At 45.3% G+C, this 23378-nt stretch overlaps 1 pseudogene; it reads left to right on the plus strand.

The window, feature by feature from the left end:
* The first annotated feature begins 1409 nt into the window (after positions 1-1409).
* LOC146182941 (tubulin beta-4B chain-like) lies at positions 1410-22378 on the plus strand (annotated as a pseudogene).
* The last annotated feature ends 1000 nt before the right edge of the window (positions 22379-23378 follow it).

Below are 23378 nucleotides of genomic sequence, written 5' to 3' on the forward strand. Positions count from 1 at the left end.
CGTAGGCTCCACCGCAAAGGCAGCATTTGTCGTTTTGTTGTGAACATGATGACGAGTGATGACCATCGCCACATTTGGAACACCGCACGGAGGACTTACAACCACGAGCACTGTGACCATATCGCCAGCAATTAGTGCACTGCAGTGGCTTAGATTCAAGAGGATACACACGGAAGATCAATGGCCATGCTTTTATCTCTGACGGGCATGAAGTTCCCGCAAATGTGGCAATCACCGACTCTGTTGGTAAACGCGTATTATTAACTTCCCGGCTGCAACGGTACACCGCTACCACACCAGCCGCCGAAAGAAGGTCGAGGGTCTCAGCTGGAGTTAAAGAAGAGTCTACTCCTCGGACCAATCCTTTTGTGCATGTAAGATGAGTAGGGATAAAGCTGCTCACCTGAAGCGATCCGAATGAATTGCATTTAAGCAGATCCTTAACGCAATTGAGGTCTGGAGATCGGCACAGTATCCTGCCACGCCCAAACTGCCTTACTTCTGTGATTGAGTCATACAGGGAAGAGGCTGCCGGGAGAGCAACTCGAACAGTCCCAGGGTAATTCATTTTAATAAATCCGCCATCCTTGGCCACCAGCGCCACAGGAATGTTTGGAACGCCAGATCGTTGGAACGCTTCCAGAGGTAGATCGTGAGGCGTAATGAAAGCCGACCAGGGGGAGCGCCCCTGGCCGGGAGACTGCGTGGACATCACTTTACAGTTACAATCTCTCTGCGAGCGTTATCAACACGGTGAAAAGCGCAAATGCGCAGGGGAAAACAGAAAAAGAGGACTAGCCGCCCAATACTTAGCCGATTCACGCCTTCTGCTCGTAGCGATGCCCTAATACGTTAGCACGGTTAGCACAGCTGACAGCTGGAAAAAGCCATTTCGCCCATGGAGCAACAGCTCCATGGGCGAAATTGAACGTCACTCCTCGACTTCATAACATCAACTAACCTTTCGTCATTTATTTTATGATACTTTTCATCCTTCACAACATTCTTTTTATTCCCCGAGACAATAAACATCGCAAAAAAAAGAAGCAAGCTACACATGTGGTAGCTACGTGTACCACGTGCGCCCGTGCGCACACAATCAAGAACCCCGCTCTTCGGGATGCTTTCCGATACGATAAGTAGTTCCTGCTGCACTAGCGCAAACCCTTCGCACTACATCAGCTGCGTCAACAGAAAATGTTATTCCCAGGCTCAAAAATACATTTCCATGAGGGAGCGCTAGCTGTAGCGCTTTCTCTGGCAGTTTTAGGGTTTTACCTCTAATATCAGTAATCGTATTGAAAGAGACGAAGGGGAAGCGAGTGATGATGCGGCGCAAGGCTATAAAAAGGCGTTCCCGACTAGCATTCTCTATCCTGAGAGCTGGATTTGCGGAGGAGGTCTCCAACATGAACGACATCGTGCACCTGCAGGCGGGGCAGTGCGACAACCAGATCACAGCGAAGGTAAACAGCGCTTCCGATTCGGGGGTTTTTCGCGGGGCAGAGCTCGCCTCTTCCGGCAGGTTTCGGTGCGACTTACGTTAGCCGCTTCACTGTTGAAAACGCGATTTTCGACCATCTCATTTCAGGCTACGGGCGTAAGAACTGGCTTTTGAGCCAGGCGCCGGAGATAGTAGGTGCGGTTATCAGGTGCTTAGTTTTAAATTCTGTGTACGCGTGTGAGTGCTGCGAATCATATTATTCCGCCTGTTTCGACTTCTCTATTCGAACTGACGGCTGTTCTTATTATCCCATCAGTATCACAGCCGACATACAAAACGGTGTTCTCTGGTTATGTAGATGGGTTGGCGGTACAGTCTGGTGGTTCCGAGTTTTTGTCTTTGCTTTTTACTCGATATCAGAGGCGGGACAGGCCGCCATTGGAAACTTACCCTGACAACGTTTAACGTTAGAACCTTAGCTAGTGAGGCTAAGTTTAGCAGTGCTGTTAGAGGAACTAGAAGGTATGAAATGGGATGTCATAGGCTTATTGAGGTTAGGAGGCCGAATGAGGCATATATAGTACTGAAGGATGGGCATGTACTGTGTTATGGAGGCTTACCAGAGAGGCGACAACTAGGAGTAGGTTTCCTTATCAATAGGTATATAGCGGGTAATACAGATGAATTCTATAGTAATAATGAGAGGGTGGCAGTCATCGTTCCTAGGCTTAATAAGCGGTATACACTGAAAGTTGACAAACCTATGGACCTATATGTAGTTATGAAGACCAGACAGTTGAAAGCTTCTACGAAGATGTAGAATCGCCAATGCGAAAGTAAAGACGCATTATAATGTACTAATGGGCGACTTCAATGCCAAGGTAGGTAAAAAGCAGGCAGCAGACCAGGCAGTTGGTGACTATGGCATTGGTTCTAGAAATAGCAGGGGGGAGTTACTAGTTGAGATTGCAGAGCGCAATAACTTAAGAATCATGAATACCTTCTTCAGCAAACGGAAGAACCGGACATGGACACGGGAAAGTCCTAACGGGGAGACTAAAAATGAAATTGACTTCATGATGTGTTCAACCCCCGCCATTGTGCAAGATGTAGAGGTAATAGGGAAGGTGCAATGCAGTGACCACAGGATGGTGAGGTCCCGAATTAGCCTAAATCTGAGGAAGGAACGCAACAGATTAGTAAGAATGAAATCCATCAACAAATTAGCGGTCAGGGCGAGGGCAGAAGAATTCAAGATCTCTCTACAGAACCGATATGCAGCTCTAACCGAGGATGGCGACATCACCCTAAATCAATGAATAATAATTTCAGGCATATCATTACTAAGTGTGCGGTAGGATAGTTAGAGAGGATACCGGTAAGCTGTCTAAGGAGACGAAAGATTTGATTAAGAAACGCCAGAGTATGAAAGCTTTCAATCCAACAGACCAGATCGAATTGGCCGAGATATCAAAGCTAATCAATAAGCGCAAGGTGGCTGATATAAGGAAGTATAACATGGAGAAGATTGAGCATGCTTTAAAGAACGAGGGAAGCCTTAAGCGGTAAAGAAGAAATTGGGCATAGTCAAAAATCAGATGTATGCGATAAGGGACAAGGCGGGCAACGTCATCACGAATACGGACAAGATAGTCAAAGTAGCCGAGGAGTTCTTTACAGATCTCTACAGCAGCCAAAGTAGTCAGGACCGTAACGAGATTGGCGGCAGGGAACAACAGTCAGACTTTCCACTGGTGACAAAGCACGAGGTCAAGAAAGCATTGCAAAGTATTAAAAGGGGGAAATAAGCTGGAGAGAATCACATAACTACAGATTTGCAAAAGGACGCGGGGGGGGGGGGGGATATCGTGCTAGAAAAACTGGCCACCCTTTATACGCAGTGCCTTGTGTAATCGATGGTACCGGAACCATGAAAGAATGCAAACATTATCCTCATTCATAAGAAAGGGGCCTCTTAGGACCTTAAAGATTACAGACCAATCAGCTTACTGTCTGTTACATATAAGGTACTTACTAAGGTAATCGCTAATAGAATCAGGACAACCTTAGACTGCAATCAAGCAGGCTTTCGGAAATGGTACTCTACTATCGATCATATCGATACCATCAATCAGGTGATAGAAAAATGCTGGGAATATAACCAGCCCTTATACATAGCATTCATTGATAACGAAAAATCATTTGACTCAGTTAAAATATCGGCGGTGATGCAGGTATTGCGAAATCAGGGGGTAGACGAGCCGTACGTGAAAGTGCTGGAAGATATATATAGTGGATGCACAGCAACCATAATTCTGCATAAAGAAAGTAACAAAATTTCCATAAAGAAAGGTGTTAGGCAAGGAGACACAATCTCCTCAGTACTATTCACAGCTTGCTTAGAGGAAGTATGCAGAGACTTGGAACGGGAGCAGTTAGGGATAAGGGTAGATGGAGAATACCTCAGTAATCTGCGGTTTGCTGATGACATTACCTTGCTAACCAACTCGGGGGATGAACTGCAACTAATGATTGATGACCTAGACAGGAAAAGTAGGAAGGTAGGCTTGGAAATTATTGTGCAGAAGACTAAGGTAATGTTCAACAGCCTCGGGAAGGAACAGCAGTTCACATTAGGTAGCGAAGTACTGGAAGTAGTAGGCGATTATGTGTTCTTAGGACAGGTAGTAACCGCAGATCCGGAGCATTAAAAGGAAATATCAAGAAGAATAAGATAGAGCTGGAGCGCATTTGGCAAGCACTCGCAGATTTGACTAGCAGCTAACCGGTATCGCTCAAGAGGAAAGTATACAACAGCTGCATCTTAACTCTAATCACCTATGGGGCTGAAACGTGGAGGCTAACGAAGAGAGTTTTACTTAAGTTTTGGACAACCCAGAGGGCTATGGAACGAAAAATGGTAGGAGTAACATTATGAGATAGGAAGCGTGCAGAGTGGGTCAGAGAAATAACGCACGTTACCGACATTCTAGTGGAAATTAACAAGAAGAAATGGGCATGGGCAGGACATGCAGTGCAAAGAGAGGATAACCGATAGTCGCTTAGGGTAACAAACTGGATTCCAAGAGAAGGAAAGCGTAGGAGGGGGCGGCAGAAAGTTAGGTGGGCGGATGAGGTTAAGATGTTCGCGGCGGTCAATTGGTGCAGCCAGCGCAGAACCGGGTTAAGTAGAAAAATATGGGAGAGGCCTTCGCCCTGCAGTGCGTATAGTCAGGGTGCTGATGATGATGATGAAAGGCAGGACGTGCGTGAGGGTGGCATTCTCAGAGGCGTTCTAAGAATATTAACCCTGTGCTGTGATCCTGAAGAAGAATGCGATTAATATAAGGCTGGTGTGCTTTTAAGCTTCACCCAAGTTTAGCGAACGTTGAGCTACGTTAGACATATTGCCCGTAAGGAAGGCTCTGCTCCTACAGCATTCTGTCCAAAAAAAAAACGAGGAATGTCGCATTTTCAGGCATATGAGATTATGCTGTTTTCCGCGCACAGCTTGAGCCTTTGGGCCCGATGTGAATTTTTATGGCTGTCGTCAAGCTTAGGTGTGAAGACGCTCCTATAAGTGACATGTCTACCCGTTTGCAGCCCTGGGAGGTCATCTCTGACGAGCATGGTATTCTTCCATGCGCGGTCTACCAAAAGAATTCGGAGCTCCGGCTCGAGCGCATGAATGTGTATTACGACGGAGCTTCATTTGAGTGCCCTTTTTAATAATGTGAAAACAGTTCCGGTCTCAATAGTAGCCTACGTGCTATTAAATTCAACTCATCTCATTAGCGGCGTGTACAGGGCGTGTCGACACAAACATTCAATTATTAATAAGCAAATCACTTTAGGGAGAGACTGCAGAGGGTTATAGTCCCATAGAAAGTCGCGAGCTAGTCCAGAAGTAGGTCTTTGGTTCTCGTCGCGACGAGCGTCGTTGGTTTGTGTCTATCGCTTCCATAGCATTGAGAAATGCTTTCGGAGTACTGCGCTTAAGGCGACTTGCACCACTAGATTTTGTTTCCTTTCGTTGGCAGTTCACATTGCTACTGTAACGACCGCCTTGCGAGCTCTACTCCGCTAATAATAATTAGTTCACAGGAAAGTAAATACGCACTATATGTTACACATGCCCTGTCTACACCTGAACCGTGCCGAAAAGGAAGGGGCTAGTGAAAGCGGAGAGAAAGAGGTGCCATGGTCAAGGGCTACGCAGTAATTTCAACCACCTGGGGATCTTTAACGTGCACTGACATCGCACAGTACAGGACGCCTTTGCGCTACGCCTCCATCGAAACGCACCTATCAGCAGTTGGGCTCCCTATATTGAGTTTTTAAGTGACGGATGAGCGCTCGCCAGGGCAGTTTAGTAGAACTCTTGGGGTGAAGAGTACTTGGACTGTTTCTGTATACTATTATATTTACCGCGAAGTCACACGCTTCTTTCAATGACGGTGCCTCTTTACATTGTAGACAAGGATATACAATATACGATACAGATCTCGTTATTGCGACATAATTCATAAGCGGGGCGCAGTAAGTGATAGCAGATAATGTGGACACTTCATTAGCATCCGTTAAACAGCGTTCCATTAGTGACGTAGTTCCCTTATGTGCGAAATCTTTTCTCTGTAAAAAGCATATCCACATGTTCTTTAGTTGTTACGCTTTGATAAAGTTGGAGCGTTATTGCTTAGCCGTATCCGTGGCCTCCTTTTTGCGGCATTTCATGTTACTTGCAGAATTAATTCCCCAGCCCCCTCTGCTACATCTACAAAATTGCGTTTACGTCTTAAAGTAGTGGGCTCGTTTGGCCGCAAAGCCGTCGCAGTACTTTAGAGTTGAGCAATAGAGCAGGAAAAGAAAAACAAACTCACATAATTTTTGCTGGTGACGCAGCTGTTTTTTGGGCAGCGTTCGGAGTGGTGTCATGCCATTTTGCTTGCCATGTAGCATCCGCCTGCTGGTCAAGTTGGAGGCCCGTTTGTGATCGGGTTTCAAACCACGTACTTCCAATTGTGTCCCGATCGATAACCCACGCATGCAGCATGCAATGGTCGATGGCTATTGTATGCCGTCATTTGCAAAAGGGTAGCAGAACCTTTACCGACATCCCGCGGAATTCGGGGGTACATCTTGCGCGCATAGCTTGCGCATACTTTGTGCGGACGCCATTTATGAGTTGTTAAAGGCCTTGGAATTGTCGAGTTGTCAGCATGAAGGCTTGAAATTTAAGCGAAGTCCTTTCCTTAAACGGTGCGATTCAGGCTTAGAGAAATGTGTGATACTGCGCCCTTTCTTTCCAATGTAACAATTTGCAAAGACGCTGACGAAGCTGGATCATGCCCCTAATTATTTGTCTGCATGCCTGGACTCGCATTCCTTGATTGTGTAGTTTTCTGAGTGTTGTTTTCGCCTCACCTTGAGTCGTGGGACTGGTAGAAACACCGTAATAATATTACGCCGTAAGGGAACTGAGGAAGTGGAGAGTAAAAATGGAGAGCGCGAAAGGTCTGCCGTAGTGAAGACTACGGTGTAATTTAGGCCACGTGGAGACTTCTTCTGTGCACTTCACATCGCACAGCACAGGGGTGCCTCTCAGCTTTGCTACAATCAAAACGAATCCGCCAGAGGTCGGGTTCGACCGCGGGTAATCAGAACATTAACCTGGCATCTTAACCACTGCGGCACCGCGGCGGGACCGAAACACCGAACTGGATGTTCGGTTGCCACTTCATGTTCCGGCGTTTCCACCAAGGATATTAGAATGAAAATTGCGAAAACGACGAAAAATTGGCATACGAGCTCAGGATCACGAGGTATTAGTGTGAAACAGGCTGCTGCCGCTCTAAATAGGTCATTAATGTTTCACAGTTATCACCTTTATGCGTATTTAGGGAGGAACTGTGTGTATAGGTCAATTGGTTCTTGCCTGAAGGAGTTGAAATATTGTAGCGAGAGCTACATCGGCCACGGACTTGCCATTTCACCGTGGCCGTGCTCCGAGCAGGTACAGAATGACCTTGAGCTTTTGCCTAGCAACCGGCGTAGCAGCGGACGCCGAGAGCTCGGCGAGGAACCGCCGACGCCGTTCGGTATGAAGTCACACCGATTGCCTCATAGTTGCACTCGCCTTCACTTAACTAGTCACTGACCAGGAATAACTAACCGCCGACTAGTCACCAACCTGTACCAACTAATGAATAATCAATCACAAACCTGTTCTAATTAGTCACTAGCATAACTATATAGTCATGTGTAATGACGACTGGCTACGACGCCATCACTTTAGACGTCATCGGTCATGTCTAATAACCGGAAGTGATAACGGCGTCACATCCGATCATAACGTTATGGTTAGTGAGGACGTCACCAAGCTATTCACGCATATACGAAGCTGACCCCACCGGATGTTCGATCCAGGCGTTCGATCCAGGCGTCCGTGCGACGCCTTGCATTTGCCGCTTCGTCGAAACGTCGCACCCAAGAGCCTATAGAAATATACGCAATACAGCAGGCATTAATGGCATTTCAAATTGGTTGACTGCAAATAAAAGGCGCAGCATGTGTTACAATTCTCCGCAGACAGCTTGAGCGACCTGTAAAAAATAGGAGGCTGGCAGTGCGAGAGCACTGCTCAATCTCCACTGGAGAAATGCGGAAGCCTGAGCGTTGTTGTTACATGCAGGAAATCACCCGTCCCTCGTATAAATTTTGCTAGCTGGACCGGGGCATGTGCCACACAGTGGAAATTTTCTTTGTCCCGACCGCCGGCGACTGCGTTCCGATGGAGGCGACCATCCGTGAGCTGTGAGATGTCAGTGCACGTTAAAGATGACCAAGTGGTAGCAATATTCCCGCAGCTGTTCGCTTCAGCACCCCTTTCTCTTTCCGCTTTCACTCCTACCTCTCTTTTTTCTCGTACGGCTCGGCTGATGTGTCCGCAAAAAGTGACAGATACATCGCCTTTCCTTTGCTGTCAACCTGCTAAGTCAGAAACCCATACTTTCCTGGTCGTCTTGCCGTAACATCCATTGGACGTCGATGTTAGTCACGTATGTTTGATTTTACCTTCATATTTTTCACTCTAACTAACACTCCTGCCAACATGAGTTTTCCCCAACATCCTCATATTATTCTCGGTCAATCACAGTCATTTGTTCGATCCTATCTCTCTCAGAACGACACAACGGCTCTGGGGAAGTTTAAAGGCGCAATCCATTCTAGGCTCATGGAAAGAAATCCCGTGCGCGATCTCTCAACACCTGCTATTAGGAGGCGTGGGATCAACGCGCAAGATTCCGCGAGATGTGTTCTTGTCTAGCGTTCGTACCAGCTACAATCCCACACCTGAAATCGCATTAGGGACGCCACGCGACAGGAGTGGCGGTGTGTTGTCTGTACCGTCCAAACTCATACTTTCCGGATTAAGTGTGATAGATACTGCGCTTTTCCTTTCCTGCTAACCAATTATATTTATATGCAGCGCTTCAACGGACGCCGATAAGATCCAAATACTCAGAAGCAAATGATAGGAGAGGAAGAGCAGGTTTCGCTATTCTCCCCTTAGGAGACATCTGAGAGACCTAATTTTATTGCGGACGTAGCCTCACCGATATAGGCTAGTAATGCTATTGCATATGAAAAGCAGCCCGCTAGGGACTAGTTCTACGTTGCGCCATGAAAAAGACGGCCGCATTCGCGTCGCCTTCACTTCAGCTTTGATTGCGCCAGTGGTCACTTGTTGCCGACGCGTGTTGTAATGTGCTGTGTTACTGGGCGTACGTGATTCGTTGCAGTATGGATGTTGCCGTCTGCATCGTCAGGCGTGTACTACATGTGCGTCAAATTCCCCCGGAAGTCCGGCAAGCTCAAACGTATGCCGTTCCGAGGAAAGCAAGCGGAGACGAGAGTGAAGGACACGCGATGCTTTTTCATTGCAATGCGGGTCACTGCAGTGAATTGCAATGTTCTTTGCTTTGGGGTTACCAACGAACGTTGCGTGTGATAACGTTGTCGGTGAACTGGTTCAGGTGATGTGCGATAATACACGCAGTTACTGGTAGACCTTATTGTAGGCAAGTACAATTCAGGTTCTCACCAAGTGGGTTCTAAAAAATTCCTGGAGTGTAAGACTACTATTCCGCTCAGCGTGCTTGGAAGAAATCTGCGGCGGCCATCTTGAGAGGGGCAAGAAACGGCCTGTAAGAGCGCGGGAGAGCTTTGTAAAATATTTTTCCAATGCTGTGTGCTATGAGAGGAGCCATACTGGACGTCTATAGATTGATTTGCACCGCCGCGATGTTTAAAGCTCTCGACGATATGCGTGTACTGGGGAGTTTATAGCTATACTCAGGGCAAAAGTCGCCGCTCTACTTCAACGTCAAGCCTTCGAATCAAGCCATTGGAACACTATTGTCACATAGTTCGGTATCGTATGTCGAGTATAGAAGCATTGAATTAATTGCGAGTCCTAATTAAATATTACAAATTGTTTACTGTATTTAACATGCCACATCATAGTCATATATCATTCGATAGCTGATCTCAGGTATATTTGCAGTTGCATATTCTAGGGCTCCCCTTCATGGATCACTGCCTTGTCGTGGCGGAGGGGCTTGCGAAACTCGATGAAGTCGTGAGCTCTGCTGTGTAGGGCCACCCAAGATAGACAGGTCACGGCAGAGAGTTCTGACAAAATGTGATTCACTGGAGAAGGTAATGGCAACCCACTCCAGTATTTCCTGCCCAGAAAACACTATGGCCAGTCACAATACCATTATCGATATGGCGCCGGAAGATGAGCCCCCCAGGTTGGAAGGCGTCCCACATGTTACTGGGGATTAACAAAGGGCGATTCCTAGTAGCTCCAGGATTAATGAAGCGGCTGGGCTAAAGCCAAAAGGACGCTCAGTTGTGGATGTGTCGGGAAGCGACCGGAAAGTCCGATGTTGCAAGGAGATATATCACATAGCAACATGGAATGTAAGATCTATGACGCAAGGTAAACTGGATATCGTCAAGCGAGAAATGGACAGATTGTACATTGATATCTTGGGTATCAGCGAGCTCAAGTGGACCGGAATGGAAGAATTTAACTCCGGCGACCATTATGTCTTTTATTGTGGGCACGAATCCAAGAGAAGGAATGGGGTCGCTCTCATAGTGAACAGAAGAATGGGCAAAGCAGTGCTGGGGTACAACCCCAAAAACGACCGAATGATTTCACGTCGGATCCAAGGTCACCCTTTCAACATAACAGTTATCCAAGTCTATGCACCGACCCCTGCTGCTGAATAAGCTGACGTTGAGAGATTTTATGCGGGCCTACAATGCCTTTTAGACCGCACCCCATCATCAGACGTCGTTTTTCTCATAGGAGACTGGAATGCTAAGGTCGGGAGTGAATAAATATCCGGAATTACAGGCAAGTTCAGTCTTGGTGAGCCAAATGAAGCTGGGCAGAGGCTAGTAGAGTTCTGTCAAGAAAACAACCTGACCATAGCGAATACTCATTTTCAACAGCACAAGAGGCGCCTGTACACATGGATTTTACCGGACGGTCTGTACAGGAATCAGATCGATTATATTATTTGCCGGCAGAGATCGAGAAGCGCTATACAAGCAGTAAAAACAAGGCCTGGGGCCGGTTGTGGCACCGATCATCAGCTTCTTGTTGCCAAAATTAAGCTTCGATTGAGGAAAACGCAGAAAACTAGAAGGCCTTTCAGGTATGATCTGGATCAGATTCCATTAGAATATGCTGTGGAAGTGAGGAATCGATTTCAAGAATTAGATCTAGAAGACAAAGAGCCCGAAGAGATGTGGACTGATGTTCGTGATATAATACAAGAAGTTGCTACTAAGGTAGTTCCAAAGCAAAAGAAATGCAAAAAAGCAAACTGGTTATCTGAAGAGGCTTTGCAAATAGTTGAGGAAAGGAGGATGGCAAAAGGTATGGGGGAAAGAGAAAGATACAAGGTTCTCAATGCGGATTTTCAGAAAATAGCAAGGAGAGATAAGAATGCCTTCCTGAACATACAGTGTCGAGCAGTTGAGGACAACAGCCAATTAAGGAACACAAGAGCTCTGTATAAGACAATCAAAGATATCAAAGGAAGCTTCTGTGCTAAGCTGGGCGTGATAAAGGACAAACGAGGCAAGGACCTCACTGAAGCCTCAGAGATAAAGAAGAGGTGGCAGGAATACACAGAAGAACTGTACAAGAAGGACCCGGATGTGCAAACCCAACATAGGACGGTTGTGATTACTGATCTCGAGCCGGGCATCCTGAAGAGTGAAGTTGAATGGGCCTTAGCCAGCCTTGCTAAGAACAAAGCTAGCGGAATTGATGGTATTCCAGCTGAGTTGCTTCAAAACCTCAACCACGACGCTGTTAACACACTGCATACATTATGTCAAAAGATTTGGACAACCCTGCAGTGGCCACAGGATTCGAGGAGGTCAGTTTACATCCCCATTCCAAAGAAAGGCAGTGCCAAAGATTGTTCCAACTTCCGCACGATCGCGCTTATTTCGCATGCTAGCAAGGTGATGTTAAAAATCCTGCAAGGTAGGCTGCAGCAGTATGTGGATCGGGAGCTTTCGGACGTGCAAGCTGGGTTTCGCAAGGGCAGAGGAACCAGAGACCAAATTGCCAACCTTCGCTGGATCATGGAAAAAGCAAGAGAGTTCCAGAAACCCATTTACTCCTGCTTTATTGATTACGCGAAAGCGTTTGACTGCGTAGATCACAGCAGATTGTGGCAAGCTCTCCAAGAGATGGGAGTTCCAATTCACCTCATCTGTCTCCTCAGGAACCTTTATGAAGGGCAAGAGGCCACAGTCAGAACTGGGCATGGTCTTACTGATTGGTTTCCGATTGAGAGAGGGGTGAGGCAAGGCTGCATACTGTCGCCCTGCCTATTTAACCTATATGCAGAGTGCATCATGAGGAAGGCCGGTCTGGACGAGTCTTCAGCTGGAGTGAAGATTGCTGGAAAACGTATCAACAACCTTAGATATGCGGATGATACCACTTTAATGGCAGAAAGTGAAGTGGAACTCAAGAGACTTCTGATGCGCGTACAAGAAGAGAGTGAGAAGTTTGGGCTTAAACTGAACATTAAAAAGACGAAGATCATGGCGTCTTGCCCTACCAAGTCCTGGAGCATCAATGGACAAGAAGTGGAAGCTGTGACAGATTTTCTGTTCTTGGGCGCCAAGATTACCTCGGAAGGAGACTGCAGCCATGAAATTAAGAGACGCCTGCTTCTGGGAAAGAGAGCAATGGTTAGCCTTGACCGCCTAGTAAAGAGCAGAGACATTAGTCTGCCAACCAAGATCCGTATAACCCGTGCTATGGTTTTTCCAGTTGTGGTGTATGGATGCGAGAGTTGGACTGTGAAAAAGGCTGACCGCCGAAGAATTGACGCGTTTGAATTGTGGTGCTGGCGAAGACTCTTAAGAGTTCCTTGGACTGCCAGAAGATCAAATCAGTCGATATTGTCCACCATAAACCCTGACTGCTCATTGGAGGGTCAATTCTAAAGTTAAAGCTCAGCTACTTTGGTCATCTGATGAGAAGAGAGGAGTCGCTGGAGAAAGATTTCATGTTGGGAAATGTTGAGGGTCGCCGGAGAAGGGTTAGGCAGCGAACGCGATGGTTAGATGGCATTCTCGAGGCATTGCAGATGAAGCTATGTGATGTTAAGATAGTGAGAGACCGGAAAGCGTGGCGTGACATGGTCCATAGGGTAACGAAGAGTCGGACACGACTGAACGCCTGAACTGAACTGATTCTAGGGCTGATTGGATACAGCTAATTAGCTATTTAAAAAAAACGTTACAATGCATGCGTAGCTTCAAGTCGTATACCGATGGATAGCTTATGCCGAGTAAATTACACTGGGCCAACCGCATGTCATAAATAATTCGCGCTAATTAGTTTATTGTTATTCAAAATGAAAACATATGCTATAGTTTCAAGTCACGTTATAGCCTAGCTGATATAGAGTATGTTTTTACGAATCTAATGTCATTCCACTGCACTCAGTTCCTAACATCTGTTCAATCAACCTAGTTAGTTGGCCAATTTTCATTTTAGCGTCTCCAGAATGTAGCTTCCTCGGTCGGGATCAGGACCTGAACTGTATATTAGCAGGTGTATGCCTTCGCCAAGGCTCTCGGCATCTGGAATTAAACGCCTAACGAAACAACAATGCATGGGCAAACCTGAATAACAATTAAATCTGTATTTTGAAAAAAGAAGCAGGAGGAGAAACATAGCTTCCTATCCTTCACATAAAGAAACCCATATTGCTGTAAACAATTAACCTGACCATCGAACTGATACAGGCTACTTTATCAAGCTTGAAAGCAGCAGGTGCTATCAAGTTCTGTGACCAAGCATTTCAGACCAGCTAACAAAAACAAGGAGCAAAGGATCCGGGAAGAACATTAATTTTGGTGGGTTACACAGTTACACAGATCTGCGAACATAAATACGAACATTAAACTTTCCTATTTTGGCAAACGGAATTTGTTGGTCGAAATATACTTATGAGGGAAATAGCAAGTCGCTGCAAAGCTCGCAAATAGAAAAACAAGTAGAATAATAAAAATCAAGGAGTGCTAATCTGTTGAAGCGTAAACAAGGAATGATCTCTTCGGAGCAGATTATTAACCAGTATTCCCCAGGTTTGGATGATGCAATAAACCGCAATTTGATATCATCCTTGATGATCTGACCGTTTTTAAACAATATAGGAACCAACTAACGAAAAAACTACGTAATGCACGTAAAGAGTACTTCTCACGTTTTTTGGACGACAAAAATGTGCCGAGTGAGTTGCTCTGGAACAAATTAAACACGCTACTGCGTCGCGATAACCAACGTAGCTGCATTTCTAAACTAACGATTAATGGCAAAGTTTTGCACGAGGCGGAACTGGCTGATGCTTTCAATAATTTCTTTACAAGCATGAGTACGCCAGGCAGCTCCTCAAATGCGTATCGGTATATCAGCACGCGGAATGAAAAATCAATATTTCTACAGCCAGTGAGTGTACGGGAAGTAATTTCAACAATACAAAATTTAAAGAACAGCAGCAGTAGGGATATCGACGAAATTCAAATAAAACCAGTAAAGTATGTCGCAGATGTCATAGCACCAGTTCTAATGCATATCTTTAATAAATGTCTGACGACATCGACATTTCCGGTGAAAATGCAAACTGCAAAAGTAGTTGTGCTTTTTAAAAAGGGAAGCAGAAATGAATTGGGCAATTACCGTCCGGTGTCTATCTTACCTATATTTTCTAAGCCTCTCGAAAAAATAATACACTGCAGGCTGGTAAATTTTGCTGATCACTGCGAATTAATAACGAAACACCAGTTTGGGTTTAGGAAGAATATGTCTACAGAGTTAGCCCTGCTTCACCAGAAAGAGTATATTTTAACGCAGTTCGAAAGCAAGGAAATAGTAGTCGGCCTATTTGTAGATTTTTCCAAGGCATTCGACCTGGTGAATCATGACATTCTGCTGCAGAAGTTGGACTTTTACGGTATACGTGGGTGTGGACTACAGTTATTACAATCGTATTTATCCCATCGATGTCAAGTAGTCCAAATCAACAACTCGCGGTCACGAGTCCTGCCACTGCTTTGTGGTGTTCCACAAGGCAGCATATTGGGCCCCTTGCTATTTAACCTGTATATTAATGACATTGTTAACATTAATCAGAACGCCAAATTTATTATATACGCAGATGATACTAGCATATTTTTTTCTGGCAATAATATCGATAAACTCATCTCTGATTGTAATGACACCATAGTCCAACTGCAGCAATGGTCCTCATCCAATTGCATGAAGATTAACGAAAATAAAACAAAAGCTGTTGTCTTCCGGCCGAAAAATAAACCTGTTCCTCCTCATGCCGATATTGTTTTAAATTCTCATCCTGTTGACATTGTTGATCATTTCAAATGTCTAGGTGTGATATTCACTGCCAATCTGTCCTGGGAAACTCATGTGAATTTTGTATTAGCCAAACTTGCTCGGATAACCGGTGTAGTCGGTCGTCTCCGATACATGCTCTCTACTAAAACAAAACTATTGGTCTATAATTCTCTTTTCTATTCGCACGTCAACTACTGCCAACTTGTCTGGGGCACAACTACATTCTCTAACACACAAAAAATATTCCGTATGCAAAAACGGTATCTGCGCCACGTGTACAATGCTGGTTATAATGCAACCACTGCAGAATTTTTTCACAGTGCTCATGTTATTACAGCTCACAAGCTATACCGCTACCGTTTGAGTGCTCGGTATGAATATGAAGTAAAAAAAAAAATATTCATAGCCTGGATGCCTTGGCACATTTAGAAACAAATGAGAAGTGTTATAATACTAGACGTGGAGAAAAATGGAAGGTTGCTGCACCACGCTTGAATTCTGGTATGGAGCGTTTGTGTTATTCTCTGCCATCGCTTTTAAACTATTATCAATCACTGAATTTTGATTTATTTAGCTGTTCCACTGTTAAACTCAGAGACATGTTTGCTGTTTGACTAAGCTGATCAACTTTTCTGGTGTTTGTTTTATCTAGCATTTCTTTTCTTCTGCATAGAACAAGTGTCTTGCTATGCTTATCGCTTGTTTACTTTTTGTGCTGACGGTGTTTGTTTTACCTGGCTCAGGAACTTTTCTTTTATTCCGCATTGATTAAGTGTTTGTTTGTTTATCGCGTGTTGATTCTCTGGTGTTGCCTAGACGCTGCCTTATATATGGGGCTGCGGACTCGTCAAGCCGCCAAGTGGCAGCTTTTTTTCCGTAGCCCTCCATCTGTATAGCACCTGATGGAAATAAAGGTTTATTATTTATTATTATTATTATGTACTATTTTTAAGTATTATGAGCACTGACGCTACTCATGCCTAATGCCATGATCCTTATGGTGCATACTGAAATTTCATTTATTCTTAGCAGTTAAACCTTGAATGGAAGGACCTCCGTTTGTATTTGTACAAGACATATTCCAATCTTTTGTTACGCTATGAATCCTGGTTTACATACTACTCTACTGTACCTTTACGTAGCTTGTGGACATGCGTGCCCACGGATTGTAGTGATGATATGGTGATTCAACTTAGGAAACATATTTGTCATTGGCGACAAGTTCAGCACTCGTAGCACTATATGCTCTTTTAAATAAACTGTCGAAATGATATCAAATTCTACTTCCTCTCTGACCCATATTTGTCAAATACTTATTTGTTTCGTTGAAAGTAGGGGGTTGCTGCCTACGTGCTATGAATTCGATATCAATTTTTCATCCCTATAACTTAATCTACCATCGACCAAATAAGTCACCTTTATTCCAACATAATGCACATTGATTCAATTTGGTCAGCCTCAGTCTAACGTATTTACTCTTAATCAAACATAATCATTCATAATCAAATGTAATCCGCTATAATTTAGGTTTATCCTAAGTAATTACCCTCATTTCCACGTAAACTGCCTTATTCCAGCTTAAGCTACACTAATCCAACTTAATCTGGACATTTCTAACAATATAGCGTTGAATACAACGTAGTGCGCACTAATAGCCCCTTACTTTTTAACTATTAGCTCACCATTAAGCCTATAACTGTTTACCGATGCCTATGGCCGCACCGGAATTAACAGCGGGCAAAGAGCACAAGTGCAACCGTGCCGTTTGTTCGGTTCAGTAAAAAAATTAACTGAAACTTAATGCCATTTCCTCCATCTAGTCCTCCTTAATCCGCTTAAAATCCAACTTTATGCACACTTTATCCGCCTTATCAAGTCATTCCTATGCACGCAGTACAACTCCAGTACATATCACAAGCACAACACAATTGGGCCTCCATAATTTTTCCGACGCGTTTTTTTTTTCTAGTTTTGGGGTACAATGACGGCTTTTCGACAGAGTGATTTGTATACGCTCCCGTAATAATGGCGCGCAGTCTTATCAGCTTTCTACACTTTAATACAGAGAAGAAACTGTCCTGAATCTATATTTTGATTACCGGCGCCTGTAGCTGCACCGGGCATAACAGATCCGTCAGAGAGCGTATGCGCAACTAGGCTCTTTGTTCTGTCCAATCAAAGAAGTCTGGAGTAAAATGAAAAGAACACAGGTGACCTCAGCCTTTTGCCTGCCAGCCTTCGCGACGAACAGCCTATTCCAAAAGTGTTCTCCTCTCAGGGAAACCTAGCAAAAGAGAAGCAAACGCTATATTGCCGCGAAAGCTTCAAAACAGTATTTGTTGTTTTTTAACAGCCGCCGGCATACAGGCTTATCACTCTGATTCTGGACCGCGTATCAGTTCCGTAATCTTTGTTTGTCAATGCTCGATGTCGCTAGTCACACCTTTATCAGTTTCGTTGTAGCGCACGATGCACCGAGATCTGTCTCGAAGGTTCCGGCCACTCGGGTGTCTTTCCACAATGTTCCAGCCCGTGCTGGTAGCTGTTTGCGACGTTATCTAGATTGTTCTGTGCAGCCTTTAAATTGAGCGTTGACGAGTGTGACGGGCATTCTTTGTAGTTCTTTTGCGGGCGCAAGTTAGCCCAATAAAGAGTTTCTTCAGTGCAATCATCGACCCTTCATTTGTGTCGTCGACCTTGTCACCCCTACGTGGCAATATGCCTGCACGTACACGCAGCAATGCAAGGAGCACGGTCAGTTCGGAATTAGCAATAATGAGCTCAATTCGTGAAATCTGACTCCTGGGCCGGCTTGCACGATAAAGTCCGAGCTAAGTCCAGACTTAAATGGTGTCTTTAGAAAGACCAAGCTTATTTAAGACGGCTCGTGTTCCGAACGTCGAACGCTTCGGGTTCATGTTCACCAGAGTGGCTTCCCAGAACGGCCTCAGCAACCACTTGGGGCATTTTTCCTCGTAACACAATCTAAAGCCGCAAAAAGCAATGGCACGGATTTTACACAACGCAAAATTGGCGGAATGTGTACATCTTACAGCAGGGACAGTGCCAGCGCATCCCTGTATTTTCCTAATTTCTCTACTTAGACACCTGGCGTCCTTGTGTCTTAACCAAGACTCACTAGAGTCGTAATCATACAAGCGACTTATTCAAGTCAGGACTGAAGCCCAGTCTTAACTCCAGTCTTAAGCGGCCATGCTAGTGGCCTATTCTTTAGACTCCAGTTAAGTCTGGACATAGCTAAGACAGTCTTAAGATTGTTTTGTGCAAGCGGGCCCTGGTGTCATTGTTACACGGTTCGTACAACCGTTAGCCGTGCATAAACAACGTTTGTGTTGTTTGTCTTATATGCCACGCATTTGAAAACCTCCCCTTCTCCGTGCACTCAGCAGGCGCGCTCAGTAGCAGCTGGCTGGCTTTCCTGCCTCCCTCGAGATAGCGTCGCCGAGGCTTCTGTCGACGGGCGCGGCTTCCGCTCGAGTAATTTTTTTATAACCTCCTTGGTTCTTACGTTTCTCCTTAGGAGCCCGCAAATCTTAAGAGGAGTTTTATTCATGGCCCACTTTTTAATTTCTGCATTCGTTCTCTTCGTTTCCTTAATTCCGTCAGTACATAAATCTAGAGGAGTGTCTTCGCCCCTGTAGGTATGATTCGGCTAAGAATATGTCCTAACACACGCTTTTAAGTACCTTCAGGCCAGCGTGGTGCAGGCCACAACTGGGTCAAGGGCCAATACACGGAGGGTGCCGAACTGCTGGAGGTAGTGCTAGGCGTCGTTCCCAGGGAAGCGCAGAACTGCGAATGCCCGCGAGGTTGCCAGTTCGCCCACTTCCTGTGTGGTACCACCGGACCTGACGCGGGTACTCTACTCATCTCAAAGATCAGCGACGAGTACCCGGACCACGTCATGAACACCTTCAGCGTGGTCCCTTACCTAAAGGTGTGACATTGTCTTTATGACACCATTTCCGCGCCTTTGAATCTGTCTGATCGCCCAAGGGACTTTCTCAAGATATTCTCCTCGAAATCTATTTCGCCTGTGTGAGCGCGCCCGGTTCTCATGTGGCTTTCTGCTCCTACCTCCAGGTCTCGGACTCCATCGTCGAGCCATGCAATGTCACAATGTCCATCGACCATCTAGTGAAAAATGCCGACGCAACTGTCTGCAGGGACAACGGAGCCTCTGACAAAATCTGCTTAACGACCCAGTGGCTGGCGACTCACATTTACCGAGATCTTAACAACTTAGTCTCTGCAAATATGTCGGGTGTGATTGCATGCCTTCGGTGAGTGTTTCAAAGCTGCGCACATTACTGCATTTCTGTAAACAAGCGAACCAATGCATTTCCTGAAGATCCCACAGAGTTTAACACCCATCCACCGCCTCCTTCTAGTGACGGCTGGGATCGATTCAATATGAGGCTTACAGGAAACATAGCGGCCCCAACAGTAATTAAAAAACTAAAGATGGCCTAGCTCTGCTATGCCTGGACATACGCAGCGAAAAGCAATGACTACCTCGGGATCAGAAGTAATTTCTCCAGTCTTCTGCGTCGTTCGCCAGCAGCTAAACTCTCCTTGGCTTCCATGTCGAGCGCGTCTAAGTTCTATAACTCGTTGACAAGAAAGGAAAGGCGCAGCATCTGTTACTCGCGGAAGGCAAGAAGCGCCACCCAGTGGCGTTGAAACGCACTTGTTCCCGCTTGGTCCTGCTAGCTGACGGCAGATGAGTGACGTCAAATTCTTGATGTCACCCTAATTTACTGACTTTATTTTAGACTTTTTTATTTTAGACTATCTGTCGCACGGAATCTCGCTATCATCCTCACGATAGACAAGCGAAATTATGAAGCGTGCTTCACGACCCGGGGCGTGGCACAACGCAGCAGTAAAGCGGTAGGCTGAGGATCCTAGTAGTGGAGGTTCTATTTCTAGATGAAGACTGATTTTTATTTTTTTAATGAGGAGGAGTCGAACACCTGCTGAGCACCAGGCCTTGGCTGTGATGTCGCGGCATACGGCACACGCGAAGCTTTTTTCTTCAAATCCTTTAGACATAATCAAAACAGGATAATGTGCCTTCATGAAGTGCGTGTGACCGCACTATTCTAGCAAAAATCATTGAAATAGGAAACGTAGCTAAAAAGCGCCCTCGGCTTCCATGCCTCAAGTGTAAAATATAATAATAATGTAAAATGGGGGTTTACTGAGCAGATCAGCAGGACTCGATCAGCAGGACTGGACAGATCCGCGGCGAACACAGCGACAGCGAACACAGTCAGGTCCAACACGCGCAGCGATCACGATGTCATTGTCTGGAATGTTCCTCGTGCACTTCTTCCTCTTCACAATAACCATACTAGGTACACCAGCTAATTACAGGAAGCGAAGGAGGTTTCGAGACGCACTTCTTCTGCAGCGGCAGTAGTGACTACCACATGTCAGTTAAGATTCTCCAAAAAAAAGCCGCAGGACGAAGTAGCAGCTCCGATCGATCCAACTCGCTCCGTCAGGTCTTTCCCAGCGCCCTCAGGGACTGATACTGTGGATAGGGTCGACTTTCCTTCTCACGGGCTAACACTGACTTCGCCTACTATTTTATTTGGTGTTCTGTTGTGTGTCATAACTCGCTCGTGAGCTGTTCTTGTAATCTGTTACTTCTTTTTTGGCCTGTACAGTGCACTTTATGCTTGGACCTTACCATGGTCTGCATTATGTACATAAATATAGTTTAAAAGAAAACAAGTCATGTCCGTGTAGCTGTGAACTTAACAATATTTCAGTTACAAGCTAGAGATTGAATATCGACGTCATTTACTGCACCTGCATGAATAGCATAGGTATATAAACTACGTTCATTAATTATTTTTTTGCCATGTATTTCTTTTTAATATCTCACCATATATAGCATACGTAGCCTTTTCCTTCCTTTTTGTATCGCTGTAATACCCTACAGGGTGGTGCAGATATTTGATGCAAGTGTTTTGGTTTCTTGACCGCTGCAGGTGGCCAGGGCGCATAACAGGAAAAGCAATTTTTGTAATTAAAGTAAAACTTCAATAAGCATACGAAAGGTTTGAAGTAGGCGACATCAATACTTTATTGACCATTTTAAGTTTCGCAGGCTCATGAGCGGTGTAATTTCTACTGCCCCACAAGATGACCGCCGAACATAATATGTGGGAATACATTCCTATTGTGAGAGGGTTCTAATCGAGCATCTTTCCCTATCAGGCTTCCTGGGCAGTTGAATGCTGACCTTCGCAAAATGACCACGAACATGGTGCCCTTCCCACGCCTGCACGTCTTCCTGACTGGCCTCGCTCCGCTCACCTCGCGTGGAAGCGAGCAGTAAAGGGCTCTGACTGTGCCACAACTGCCGCAGTTGGGGTTCGGAGCCGAAGACATGATGGCTGTCTGCGATCCCCGCCAGGGTGGCTATCTGGCAGTGGCCGTTGTGTTCAGAGGCCGGATAAGTATGCGGCATGTCGATGACCAGATGCAAAACATGCGGGACCTTCACTCTCATTTCTTCGTCAAATGTATCCCAAACATAGAAAGTCAAGTGTGTGACATCCCACCTCAGCGCCTGAAGATATCGGCCTCGTTCTTTGGAAAAGCACATCGCTGCCTCCATGAGGCGTGTCTGACTCCTTTTCGAGCAATGTATCCAGCACTGCGGAACCTGCACCTCGTCATCTCGGAGTACTTGTCTGACCAGTTAGAAAGACATGGTGGGCACGGTTTCTGCAGCGTTGTCACGGGCGCTTCTTTTTTGTACGGGGGACAGGCTGGAGATGCCGGCCTTGATGCACTAGCTGACGAGCTTCGTATCCCCTGTGCCTTTTCATAAGCTTGTACATTGGCCTTGGATACGCGCAGTGACTAAATATATATTGTATTTTGAATGCTTTATTCCCTCGCCCTGTCAAATGTTGCTTTTCTTTTTGGGGGAGACAAATTTGCTACAACTTGATGCACTGGGCTGGGCGGGCGACCTCTCTTCCCTCGCATGAAGAGAGGTCGCACAGGCAGCTTTAGTTATGCTTGAGAGTATCCTTTGTTGAAGTGCTTTATGCAGCCCTTTCATGGAATACTATATAAATACCGCGTCCTTGATGGTATAATTGTTTCAGTTGTGTGCTCAATGTAAGCAATAAACACCTATTTGCTATCGCCGCCACTGAGTTGCTGAGTACTTTTGCGGACCTAAATTAATCACAATAAAACGGTGATTTTCATGCAGTTACGCTTTTATTCCTGTTTGTACATACGGCCTTGTCCCTGTTCCGTGGCAATATTCACTCGACTTTTAAATGTTGCTCAATGCACTCAAAAATAAAATACGCGTTATTGTCCTGATATGAATGCGGACCGATATTAAAATGTCATTGTTTTTCATAATAGGTATGCTTCTCGTTTTGTTTTCTCGTTCTCTACACCAATAACTGTCTCATACCAAGGCGAGACGCTATCAAGTGCTCTTCTTTGCCCTCCACATAAGCAATACATTACATTTGTCGACGGTAGAAAGTTTCAGTACTGAGGGCAGGCTATGAATGTATTCCCTCGCGGCTGATTTACTTTTCAAACCTTATTGAAGCATTGCTGTGTGTTTTATATTTTTCTTCAGCTGCACAGCTAATTCAACCTTCGGTGAGCAGCATTTAATAATATTACCGCGATTTCTGCATTTGTAATCACTAACTGAAAATAAATCTTAGAGCCGAGCATACAATAATTTAGTCGGTAATGCAAATGTGCTTTAAATGATTAGGCGCATGAATAACTGTTTTTCCCAACTGAATGTATTTGAGATTTACACAAGCGATGATCAGGGCACATGCAAAGCACCGATTATGAAAATTACTACAGATTAGAGAGCCTTTAAGATAAACGCTGAAAAAAAATAAGGTGCTAGTAAAGAGCCCTGGTAAATCAGGGGTCGAT

Source organism: Amblyomma maculatum, chromosome 7, assembly GCF_055883805.1.
Source record: "Amblyomma maculatum isolate TAMU_Amacu chromosome 7, ASM5588380v1, whole genome shotgun sequence".
Lineage (NCBI taxonomy): Eukaryota > Metazoa > Arthropoda > Arachnida > Ixodida > Ixodidae > Amblyomma > Amblyomma maculatum.